This window comes from Choloepus didactylus, chromosome 5, assembly GCF_015220235.1.
Source record: "Choloepus didactylus isolate mChoDid1 chromosome 5, mChoDid1.pri, whole genome shotgun sequence".
NCBI lineage: Eukaryota > Metazoa > Chordata > Mammalia > Pilosa > Megalonychidae > Choloepus > Choloepus didactylus.
In genome coordinates, this window is record NC_051311.1 from 77,471,294 (window position 1) to 77,484,219 (window position 12,926).

General features: G+C 37.1%; 1 pseudogene; it reads right to left on the bottom strand.

Annotated features, from left to right (window-relative positions):
- Window positions 1-7,092: 7,092 nt before the first annotated feature.
- On the bottom strand, window positions 7,093-8,716 carry LOC119535059 (annotated as a pseudogene).
- Window positions 8,717-12,926: the final 4,210 nt, after the last annotated feature.

Sequence of the window (12,926 nt, forward strand, 5' to 3'; positions counted from 1 at the left end):
GGTTTCCTAGAACCAAAGGGAATTTTTTTTGCAAGTTATACCAATAGTAAAGAATCTCTCTCTCTCATATGCAGGCATTAAATATTTCCACATAATAGTTTTCATATCCATAGAATGCTATTATCTTAAACTTTTTTTTGTTTGTTTTTTTAGTAGTAGAGTTGGGAATTCTAATTTTTTTTATTAGAGAAGTTGTAGGTTTACAGAAAAATCATGCAGAAAATGCAGAATTCCCTTATATCCTTCTCATACAGTTTTCCTTCTTACTAACAATTTGCATTAGTGTGGTACCTCTGTTACAATTGATGAAGGAACATTATTATAATTATACTATTAACTATAGTCTATAGTTGATAATAGAGGTCACTGTTTGTGTTGTAAGCCCTATGGTTTTTTTTTTTTTAATTTTATTCTAGTGACATAAATACAACCTAAAATTTCCCTTTAACCACATTCAAATATGTAATTCAATGGTGTTAATTGCTTCCACAATGTCATGCTACCATCACCACCATCCATCATGAAAACTTTTCCATCACCCCAAACAGAAGCTCTGTACCAATTAAGCATTACCTACCCCTTCTATAGAATGCTATTATTTTAAAATCATTTTAGTTTTGTATGTGATGTTTGGTTCAAATAATAATTGACCTGACTTTCCTCTCCATTTTTCCTAATGAGATGAATGGAAGACTCACTAAACATTTGCATTCTGATTGTATATTTACGGTTTTCCCCTTTCGTCATAAGTAGAAGAAAATACATTCCTATGTGTGAGAGAATAATAATTTTATTTAAATGGACAAATTTCCATATTTTTATTAGAATTTTAGGAAGATGGGCAATTTTAGGGTAGACATGGAAGTAATTGTGGTAGCTGTCAGGGGCTTTCTTCAAATATCCATTGGGAAGAGAGCTCTACTATACTTAGGCATTTGGGTCAGGTTCATTCTTTTGGGCCTGGGGAATTAGAGACTGAAAATGATTACTGTGGGCTGGGGCATACAGCAAGACACTTTTTAAAATTTAAAAATTATATAGAATTCAAGATATTGGGGGATGATTATTTTAGAGTCTGTGAAAGTAGGTAAAGAAGATGGGTCACTTACAAGACATTTGACTCAGTATTTCTGATTTGTAGGGGGTGATGTCCTGAGACCTGAAAAGTTATTGTAAGTAAATAAATCAACTGACATTTTTTGCTAGTTTGAAATCTTTGGGCTTTTTTTAAAGGTGCAATATCACATTAGAAAACATTAGAATATGGTTGAAGCTATTTTCCACATATAAGAAAAATTAATATTTTAATATTTTTGCCAAGCATATGTTTCTTTTGGTTAAACTAAAGAATATTTAATAAAATCCCATGAGTTTTTTTTTCATTGACACTCTTGTATTTTAATCATTCACTTCATAGGAAACTTAGAAAATGCTTTTAGGACGTCAAATAGGTATTATGAAATGGCCCTAAAATAAGGACCAAAGCACAGTAACGATGTTATTTATGATCCCCTTTAATCTCTAAATTGGCAAATTCTGGTAATTTGAGGATTTTGAAGCTGATCTTTTACATGCATGGAGACAGTAATAAGTAGAGTGGGGTGTTTAAATTCAAGACTGAAGGCGAGTGGGAATGAAATAGTTCTGCAAGAGGAAGGCTGAGAAATAGAGAAAACAAGAGAAGAAAGGAGACCAACAGGGAGTGGTAAGTGGGAGGAATGAATGGAGAGGGAGGGAGGACAGATGGTTGCTAGGACAACAAGGGGATTGAGACTGTGAGAAGTACTAGTTGGCTGACAGTTGAAGTGCATGGGAAAAGAGATATGTCTAATAAGTAATATTTGAGTCTTTATGTATGTCTCTGTTTCTTCTTAAAATATTCACTAAAGGTTTTGGATATATTGAGATACTTTGTTAAACATTACAAAGAGGACATGATGAAAACCTTCTGTGTTACATAAGTAGAAGAATGCCTAAATTCAGGAATCTCCATAGTGTTCCTAATTGTAATGAAAATCAAGAGCTGCTTAAAATATTTTAAATATCTGTAACTATATTTTAAATATCTGTAACTATATGGTATGGTATGGTATACCATACCATCTGATTTTTTGATTCATTGATTCATTTTTTTGTTTAGCAAAGTATTTAGAAAGCATTTGACATTGAAAGAAAACTTGAGGGACAAGTTTAAGTAAACAGGAGAAATGTTCAATAATTGTTCATCACCATGGAAACTACTTTACATAATCTTAAGGAGAGCATATTTTATTGCTCCCACTCTAGTGGGGATGATGTTTATTAAATAAGGCTGAATTTACAGATGTGTTTCCAGGAAGTGTATCATGCCCCATAAGTATTCCATTTTTACGAATACACCACAATTTGTTTATCCATTCACTTATACATAAATGCCCGTTTTTTTTTCCAGGTTTGGTTATTATGAACAAGATTCCTATGAATCCCTGTGTACAAGTCATTCTTTGGTTATAGGTTTTCATTTCTCTTGTAGAAATACATAGGAATTGACTTCTTTCCATTTGCTTCACACACATACCAGTTTAGATTTTCTCAGCAGTGTTTTACAGTTTTCAGTATAGAGGTACAGCATGTCTTTTTTTTTTAGTTAATAGTACAATTTTAATATTCTTTCATCATTTGTAACAAAGGTATCACTCTAATGCAAAGTGTCAACAATTGGGGGGTATATGGGAACACTGTATTTCTTACATGATTTTTCTGTAAACCTACAATTCTTCAATTAAAACATATATATATAAAATGATTAATCAAAGGAAAAAATGAATAAATGGAACAAATAGGAAACAAAAAGCAATCATTTGTAGATTGAATCTAAATATATCAGTAACTACATAAAATGAAAATAGATGAGATACTCCAATTAAATGACAAAGATTGTAAGACTGGATAGCACATCAAAATCCTGTATAAACATACCACGAGAGGTACAAAGAAGTACCAAATACTTTATGAAAATAAGAAAAATTACACTATACAAATATAGTGCAGTTTGAATCTTTAAATTCAACTTAAAAAAATTGCTTCACTGATTTTATATATGGTAGGTAACAAATACTATTAAATAGCCTCTAATAATATCCATTAAGTCAAATAGAACAGATTAAGATAACCTAAAGTAAACATTCTAATTATAATTTTAATTAACAAAGTTCTTTTAAATTTTTTACCTGAATTTAAAAATTAAATATATATATTTTGTGTATATGTATTTAATCATATTTTTGATTGTAGAATATAACATATATACATAGAAGTGATAACTTTCCAAGTGCAATTTAACAAGTAGAGAGCCAATTTCAAAGAATATTATAGGTTACAGTTCCACAGTTTCAGTTATTTCCTTATTATGAAATATAACATATACACAAAGAGGTAATATCTTTCAAAGTATGATTTAACAAGTAGATATATAAGAAATTTCCAAAGTTGTTATGAGTTATAGTACCATAGTTTCAGTTATTTTCTTTTTGTGAAATATAACATATATACAAAAAGGTATAGCTTTCAAATTACAATTTGACAAGTAGCTTCAGAACAAATTTCAAAGGATGTTATGTGTTACAGTTTCACCATTTCAGTTCTTTCCTTCTAGCTATTCCAATACCCTACCAACTAAGAAAAAGAAAATTATATAAAGATTCAGTATTCATAATCCTTTGTTAAATTCCATCTTGTCTGTTCTTACCCTTTCTTCTATTTTAATCATTTCTCAATCATCAGGGATGTCTAGGCAGTGACCACCAAAACCTGTCTATGTTGAAAAGGGGTGTTGATGTTATGAGAAAAGGGGACACATCTGGTTGATGTTCTTGAAAAGGCTTTTGCCTCTGGGTTTGGGGACTTATCTGGCGTAGGAACACTATGGAGGATTTAAGTTTCTGAAGAATAAACTTAGTGAGTGAAACTTTTACAGAGTCTCAGATAGGGATCCGGGTATTCTTTAAGGTTTTGGGGACTGCTGTTGACTTGAGTTTATCATATTGTGGTCATTTGGCATATCTAGGTGAAGCCCGCACAGGAGTAACCTCCAGGACAGCCTCTTGACTCTATTTGAATTCTCTTAGCCACTAAAGCCTTATTTTTTTGCCTTTCTTTTCCCTCTTTTAGTCAAAAAAACATTCTCAATCCCTCAAGGCCATGGTCAGGCTCATTCCTGGAATCCATGTCCCACATCACCAGGAAGGCTCACTCATCTTGGGGGTCCTGTACCATATTGGGGGGAGGGTGATGAATTATTTGCAGAGTTAGGCTTAGAGAGAGAAAGTTCATATTTGAGCAACAAAAGGTGTTCTCTGGAGGTGACTCCTAGGCATAATTATAGGAGGGGTCAGCCTCCCCTTTACAACAACCATAAGTTTCACCCGAGCAAGCCTCAAGATCGAGGGCTTGACTTATAAAGTAGGGGGTTCCTAAGTTCACATAGCATGTGTTATGTCCATGATAATCCATCCATAACTCACATTATCAGCATTTAGTTGTACAATCCTCATCATTCTCCATTTTAAATAATTCTCATGACCCAAAATATCTTTTAATCCTTAATTATTTGTCCCTAGCATTTGTGTAATTGTAGTATGGTATTCCTATTAATCGTAGTCCCTAGTATGCAATATGTAGATTTTTCCCATGTTTTCTTCTGTTGTCAGCTCTCTGTGCTAGTGTCATACCTTAGAAGTATATCATGCAAGCACTTATCTATATTTATGGTGCTGATCTTTGGGAAAACATGCCTTTAAACAACCCCTTTCAACCCTATTTGCCTTCAATACAGCTCTGATACTTATAATCCCATTAACAAACAGTCGTCACCCCATCTATTACCATACCTTTGAATTCACCATTGTTAACATATCTGAACCTATTAGATTATAATTACCCCTCAATAGCTACTGTCTATCCCTATATCCCCAATATTCTATAAGACATTGATTATATATTGTTCAGGTAGTTCATAGAAGTGGTAGCATACACTATCTCTCCTTTTGTGTCTGACTTACTTCACTCAGAATTATATCTTCAAGGTTCATGCCTGTTGCCATGTTTCAGGACCTTGTTCCTTCTTAGTGCTGCATAGTATTCCATCGTATGTATATACCACATTTTGTTTATCCACTTGTCTGTTGAAGAATACTCAGATTGTTTCCATCCCTTGGCAATTGTGAACAATGCTGCTATGAACATGACATTGAACATTGGTGTACAAATGTCTGTTCATGTCACTGCTTTCAAATATTCTGGATATATACTGAGAAGTGGAACTGCTGGATCATAGGGTAATTCAATATCTAGTTTTTTGAGAAAACACCAAACTGTCTTCCAGAGTGGCTGTACCATTATAGAGTCCCACCAGCAGTGAATGAGTTTTAATTTCTCTACATCCTCTCCAGCAAAAAATTAAATATATTTTATTTTCTTCCTAGGAATGCCAGAAACATGACAGAGAGAACTTAAATTCTAATAAGAAATTCCTAAAACCTATTAAAGACTTGTGTTTTTAATGTGGCTGTTGCATCTTGTTTTCCAAATAATACTGACTGTCAGGGTAGGCGAGAATGTTGTTCAAACTCAAAGCAAGCCAGAAGCCAAAATTTAACTGCATAATAACAGTGCACTTTTCTTCATGCAGCCTTGTGTTTCCTATATATTCATAAACTTATATTCTTATGATTTTACATTTGATTGGTTTTGTTTTCTGTTAACTACAGACTCTAGTTTGCATTGATTGTATTTTTCCCCAATACCATCCCATTTTCACCTTACAAAGTTGACATTCACTTGTTCTTCCTCATGTAAAAACCTTCTTATATTTGTGCATTTAATCACAATCATTGACCACTCTAGGTTTCACTAATTTATACCGTCTTTATCTTCTGTCTTTCCTTCTGCTTTCATACATACCCCTAACCTCCCTCTTTCAACTGTACTCACAGTCATCTTTGTTCACTGTCCTTGTAATATTGTACTACCATCACACAGTACTGTGCTATCCATTTCTGGGTCTATACAATCAGTCCTCTTGATCATTCTGTTCTCCTTCAGCATCAAATGTTTGATCTCTACCCTCTTTCTATCTCCTGATGTCTTCATTTCTTCATCTCCTGATCTTCTCCAAACCTCTCTCTCCTGCCTTTTCCCATCTGTCTGTAGTACTCTCTTCAGTACTTCTTGTAGGAGAGGTCTCCTGTTTACAAACTCTCTGTGTCTATTTATCTGTAAATATTTTAAAAACATTTTATTTTAATAATACTCCTTATCACTTCAATTTATCATACCATTAAGAAAATTTCTCAATTGAAGAGTGAATCTTTCTCCAAATATCTAAATTAAGCAGAGATATATCAAAAAAATTACAGCAATACAGCCTTTAGAAATACATAATTCTTCATTTTACAATAATACTTCCCCTTTAAAAGTTTGTCATGGTTTGTCATATATTTAAAGTACAAGACACCTACTGCTATGAAAGGATAATACAGTATATGTAGGGTAAGTGAACCAGATCTTTTCTCAAATATTTATTCTTTTAAAAGTCCACCAAATTTGTATGAACATACTTGTTGCATAAATTAAACACTTTTTCTGTGTTGTTATTTTGCAATATTCTACAAAACTCAAAAATATAATCTGTACCTATTACAGGCAGCTTATTTTAGCACTGTACCTGTAAGAAACACTGATCTATATACTTAAATGATTTCTTGAAAACGTTTTCATACTATAATCCAGCATTTAACAAATATGTGAAGATAAAATCTCTAGAACATTAGGATTTTATTCCTTGGTTGGTTCAAATTGTTTCGTCAGCTGAATTCCTTGAGGGGTGTAAGGCAGGTCAGTTCTTTCAATGGCCTGTGGACTGGAACTCCCTATAATTCTAAGAATATGTACACTGCAAAGTACTTCTTTATCAAAATGAAGAAAACAGATATGAAGAAAACATATTTTAGAGTTTCAAAGAACTGAAACTGTTATTTTTCAGACTAGGCACTGAAACATTTTTCTACAAAAACTTGCCAGGGATTATCTCTTCACTGTATATTTTATTATCAGGCTGGGCTACAGACAACAGCTAACTAGCTCCATCCTCCTGAGAAACACTGTGCATAGGAATGAGACTCTCACACTGTTCCCTGTCTTCTGGGACCCTCTGAATTCGATGTTTTCTGCATATAAAGGCAAAAATTCTTCTGCTTCCTACCATCACAGGATCCCAATTATTATAATGGCATAGGAGAGTTGCAATAAAAAATGAAACAAATACAGGAATAGTGCCTGCAAAAAATAACCAAGAAACCGGCACCTTTTGCATACACATTGGCTATTATGGAAGAGCTATTGTAAGGCTTAGTGCAACTGTGCCTGTCAATGATGAGGTAAGAAAGCAGCCCCCAAACCACAGGAACTTGGAGAGAACTGTTCCAATAAGGCCATTAATGATAATGCACAATAATACTACTTTATTGGGGAACTCAAAGTCCTCAAATCCAGTATAATGAAGAAAAAGAAACCTGGCCATAAGAGCAGCAAATTAAACAGACCTACAAAACCAAGGAACATTGGAATATCCAACTTATCTTCTCTGTCTACTTTTCTCTCAGTCATGACAATATAGACAGCACAGAACATGGCTCCAGCAAGAGACCAAATGGAACCTACTGCATCTCTTCCAACAGATTTTTCAGACCCAGACAGGTTTACCAGCACAACATCTCCAATGCTGAAAATTACAGCTAATAGTTTAGAAAGGGTAAATCTATCTCCACTGTTACTTGGAAACACTGCAGCAAGGATTAAGGTAAAAAGTCCAGAAGTTGAAGATAAAATGTTAACTATAGCAAATTGTGTGTCTGAAAGTGCTTTTTGACATGACAAATTTGCCAAAAACCACACACACACACATGCACGTGAGTGCGCGCGCACACACACACACACACACAGAGCTTATTTTTGCTACTTGAGTTGCAGTAAGTTTCCCTACAGTTTTCAGTGTGGATTCTTGTTCTTTCACAGCAGGGTGTGACATGCAGGACAACTTAGCTTCCAATGCATGACCTGATGGAAGTTGTCGAATCTCCATACTATTACTGAACCTTATACGAGACTTTTTGGGAGTTTTTTCAGTGTCAGTATTTGTGCTCTCAGGTTTTTCACCTGGAAGATCATAAAATTTCACAGGAACATACAAAGTTTCACTCAAAGAACTATTCATAGTTGTATCTGTTGTGCAAGCAGCAAAGTAACCTTCAGCATCTGCAAAAAAAAGCAGCATACTTTCCTCAAAATCCTCTTGAACACTGTTGTCTCCATGGCTTCCAAACAATAAAGCCCAAAGGTACAGAACAAACATAGATGTTTTTGCAAAGGTGCTGAAGAATGGTTTGTTGTACTGAGTAAAAACATATGAAGTAAGTTCTGAGGAAGCCATCCATATCACATCAGTAAGTAGGAAAATAACAATCTCAAGAGCCATTCACCTGCGCTGAGTGAAACCACTACTTTGGGAATTCATTTGGTTCACGATAAATACACATACCATTTGCAGTCTTATTTTAATGGCCTTTCTGAGGTCTTCAAAAGCAATGCCTGACAACTTGGCAGATCTGAGTCTAAAAGGAGGTGAAGAACTCAGTACACCTGGCCTTCCTGCCCTATGATGGCATCGTGGTGGCACCATGAGTGGACCCAGCAGGGCCCTGCCACCTCCCAGCACTGTGGCCGCGCCTCAGACTCACAGAGCTGTTGCTGCACCCAACACCACCCTGTGGTGGAGGCTGAGACCCTGAAGCCATGGTGCCCCTCAGGGGGAGGCCGCTGAAGCCACCCAACTACACTAGGCCCTGTAGGGCAGGGAGTGGCAAGCAGAACAGACCCAGCAGGGAGCGATGGCCATGGAAGCCTTATCTATAAATATTTTAAACTCCCCCTCATTTTTTTTTTAAATTTTGTTTTGAAATAAATTCAAACTTACAGGAACAGTTGCAAAAACAATACAAACTCCATACACAGAACTCCAGCATACCCCGACCCCCCTCCCCCAATACCCTGATCCACCCACTTTAACATCCTGTCACACCACCATTTCTTTCTTTCCCTCCCTCCCTCCCTGTCATACATCATCTATTGCTCTGTCTTCTGAACATATGAGAGCAACCTGCACACAACCTTGAACAAACAATATAATCCACATATACATTTCCCATGAACAAGAACATTCTTTTATGCCATCCCATTAAGTGCAGCTAAGAAGTTCAAGAAATTCAACATTGATACAAAGCTTACATTCTATATTTCCTTTTTTTCCTTATGTCCCTTCTGTGTCCCTTTGAGCCTCCTGTCCTCCATCCTCAGATCCCATCCAGGATCATCCTTGGCATTTAATTGTCATTATCTATTTAGACTGTCTTTTTTTTTTTTCAATTGTGGAAACATATATACAGCCTAAATCTTCCCATTCCAGCCCCTCCCTAGCATTCCATTAGTGGGATTAATCACATTCAGAATGTTGCAATGCTATCACCTTCCCACCATCCATTACTAGAAATTTCCCTTCACCCCAAACAGAAACCCTACACTCATTTCTTAACTCCCCATTGCCCCTTCCCCCACTTCTCATAACCCATACTCTACTTTTCATCTCTATGGTCATATTCTCTGATACTTTCTTTGTGTTTACCATGGGGCTTAAATTTAACATCTTAAATCTATAACAATCTTGTTTTTCTTTGATACCAACTTAACTTCAATAAGACACATAAACTATGTTCCTATACTCCTCCATTCCCCCACGTTTATGTAGTTCTTGTCAAAAATTACATATTTTACACTGAGTCCAAAACCACTGATTTATCATTACAGTTTATGTATTTTAGATCCTGTAGGAAGTAAATAGTCGAGTTACAAATCAAAAATACAGTAGTATTGGTATTTGTATTTACCATGTGATCTTTACTGGAAATCTTTTTTCTTCATGTGGTTTCAGTCAATTGTTTGGTGTCCCTTCCTTTCAGCCTGCACAATTCCCTTTAGCATTTCTTATAGGACTGATCTACTGGTGATGAAGTCCCTCAGCTTTTGATTATCAGGGAATGTTTTCATCTCCCCTTCATTTTTAACCTCCAGGTGTTTGTGAATTTTCTAAGTCTCTGATGGTTATTGACTTCTATTTGTACTCCATTGTAGTCAGAGAATGTGCTTTGAATAAATTCAATTTTTTTTTTAAATTTATTGAGGCTCGTTTTATGTCCCAGCATATGGTCTATTCTGGAGAAAGATCCTTGATCACTAGAGAAGAATGTGTGTCCTGGTGGTTTGGGATGTAATGTTCTGTATATGTCTGTTAAGTTTCTCTATATCTCTCCTTACTTTGTTTCTCTGTCAGTAGGGCTCCCTTTAGTATCTGAAGTAGGGCAGATCTTTTATTAGCAAAATCTCTCAGCATTTGTTTATCTGTGAAAAATTTAAGCTCTCCCTCAAATTTGAAGGAGAGTTTTGCTGGATAAAGTATTCTTGGTTGGAAATTTTTCTCTCTTAGACTTTTAAATATGTCATGCCACTGCCTTCTTGCCTCCATGGTGGCCACTGAGTAGTCACTACTTAGTCTTATGCTGTTTCCTTTGTATGTGATGAATTGATTTCCTCTTGCTGCTTTCAGAACTTGCTCCTTCTCTTCAGTATTTGACGGTCTGATCAGAATATGTCTTGGAGCAGGTTTATTTGGATTTATTCTATTTGGAGTTTGTTGGGCATTTATACTTCGTGTATTTATATTGTGTAGAAGGTTGGGGAAGTTTTCCCCAACAATTTCTTTGAATACTCTAGAGCTTTACCCTTCTCTTCCCCTTCTGGGACACCAATGAGTCTTAAATTTGGATGTTTTATTCTATCTATCATATCTTGAGATCCATTTGAGTTTTTTCAATTTTTTCCCCCATTCTTTCTTTTGTTCTTTCATTATCCATTCTGTGGTCCTCAAGGACACTGATTCGTTATTCAGCTTCCTCTAGTCTTGTACTATGAGTATCCAGAATCTTTTTAATTTAATCAACAGTTTCTTTTATTTCCATAAGATCATCTATTTTTTTATTTACTCTTGCAACTTCTTCTTTATGTTCTTCTAGGGTCTTCTTCATGTCCTTTATATCCTGTGCCATGCTCTTGTTGTTTGTCTTTAGTTCTTTGATTAATTGCTCCAAGTACTATGTACCCTCTGTTCTTTTGATTTGGGTTCTTGGGTTTGGGTTCTCCATATCATCTGGTTTTATCATATGCTTTAAAATTTTCTGTTGTTTTTGGCCTCTTGGCATTTGCTTTACTTGATAGAGTTATTTCAGGATATGAAAAACACCAATCTCTAATTTGTCAGATCTACAGCTTGGTGATATACACTTTCTCTAACTAACCAGCAGATGGCATCCACAAGTCACCTATTCTCCTCAAGTCGGTTCTCCCCAACTTTGTCTTTGTGGTGTGTGCGGGTCTGATTCTTGTGGGGTTTAATTGGTGCACCAAGTTTGGGTATGTTGTTGGTACTGTCCACCCGGAATGTGGGGCATGCATCTGAGTGGTTAGGGAGGCAGGGCAGCTTTAATAATCAAACCTCCCAGGTGTTCCCGGAGATTTAAGGCTGTTGCAAGAGTCTAAACCTTCATTTCGGTGTCACCACAGATTGTCTCTGCCGCTGACCCACAAGTCCTTGGTATTGGCATAGGGTCCCTGTGATTTCCAAGCGGGTCCCCCTTCCCAGCTGTGCTCTTCCAGGACCTCTGCTGAGGGAAGGCTGTGCCACATCACAAGTGCAAGACCCCTCCAGGGAAGCCCTGGGCCGCCGGGCCACGCAGGGGCATTCCCAGCCTGTTGTAAAGATGGCTGAATGGGGCATGTTAATTTCCCCCTTTTCACACAGCTCCGCCTTCCCAGCTCCTGGACAATTAGCTGTGGGTGCACTAAAGGCCACTGTCCATGGCTGATATTGTAGTGTGTGTGTGGTGTTGCGGGAAACACTCTCCGTCACATTGGGACCCTTGGCGTGGCTCTGGGCTGTGGCTCTGGCCCCGGGCAGGAGCGTCTCCAGCCCACCAGGAAGATGGCTGCAAGGGGTGCGGTTTCTTTCTCCTTTTGGCTCCCCTCTGCCCTCCTGGCTCCAAGACACTTAGCAGCAGGTGTGGGAAGGGCAGATATGGAGGCATTCACAAGGCCTGCTCCTCCTACGCTTCACTGCGTGGTTCTCGCCGCCATATCCGCACTCGCTCCTGGGTTTTTTTTTTTTTTTTAAAGAACTAGTCCACCTCCAAATGTCAACCCAAGGTTTTCCCACACCTCAGTGTGGCTGCTGGATTTTCAGCCAGCTCACTCACTCGTTTCAGAATGCAGACTCCCAGTTTCACCAAATGCATGGTTCCTGTGGATTTAGCAGACCTTGTCCAGCTGGTGCATCACTGGAACTGGTGGAGGTTGTTTTCTCTCTTTTGCTTAGGGTTTGCCTGTTGGTTGTCTTTGGTCTCTATTTTTTTCTTTGTTTCTCTCACTGGTCAGTTGTCAGCTTGGCTCTGCCCTCTAGTATTCTCCCCAAAATCAGGCACCCACCATGGCATGCCACAGGGATGGTAGGTAGGCACTGGGTCACCATCAAGTTCACTGTGTGTGGAATACAAATTTGCTGGCTTCCAGTAGTGTTCTATTTTCCACCGGCCAGCAAGACCTGGGTTTGTTTTAGATCCCTGCTTTAACAGTTGGGTCTCCATATTTCTCAGCCAAAACAGGGCCAGGTTTCTGTACAGGCATTTAGATCAGCTCCTGTGGTCCTAAGAAAGGATCTCAAGCATCTTTTAAAAAGTGTTTCAATTCTCTTGCACTTTCTGGACTGTCTGGTAGATGGTGCTGTTCAA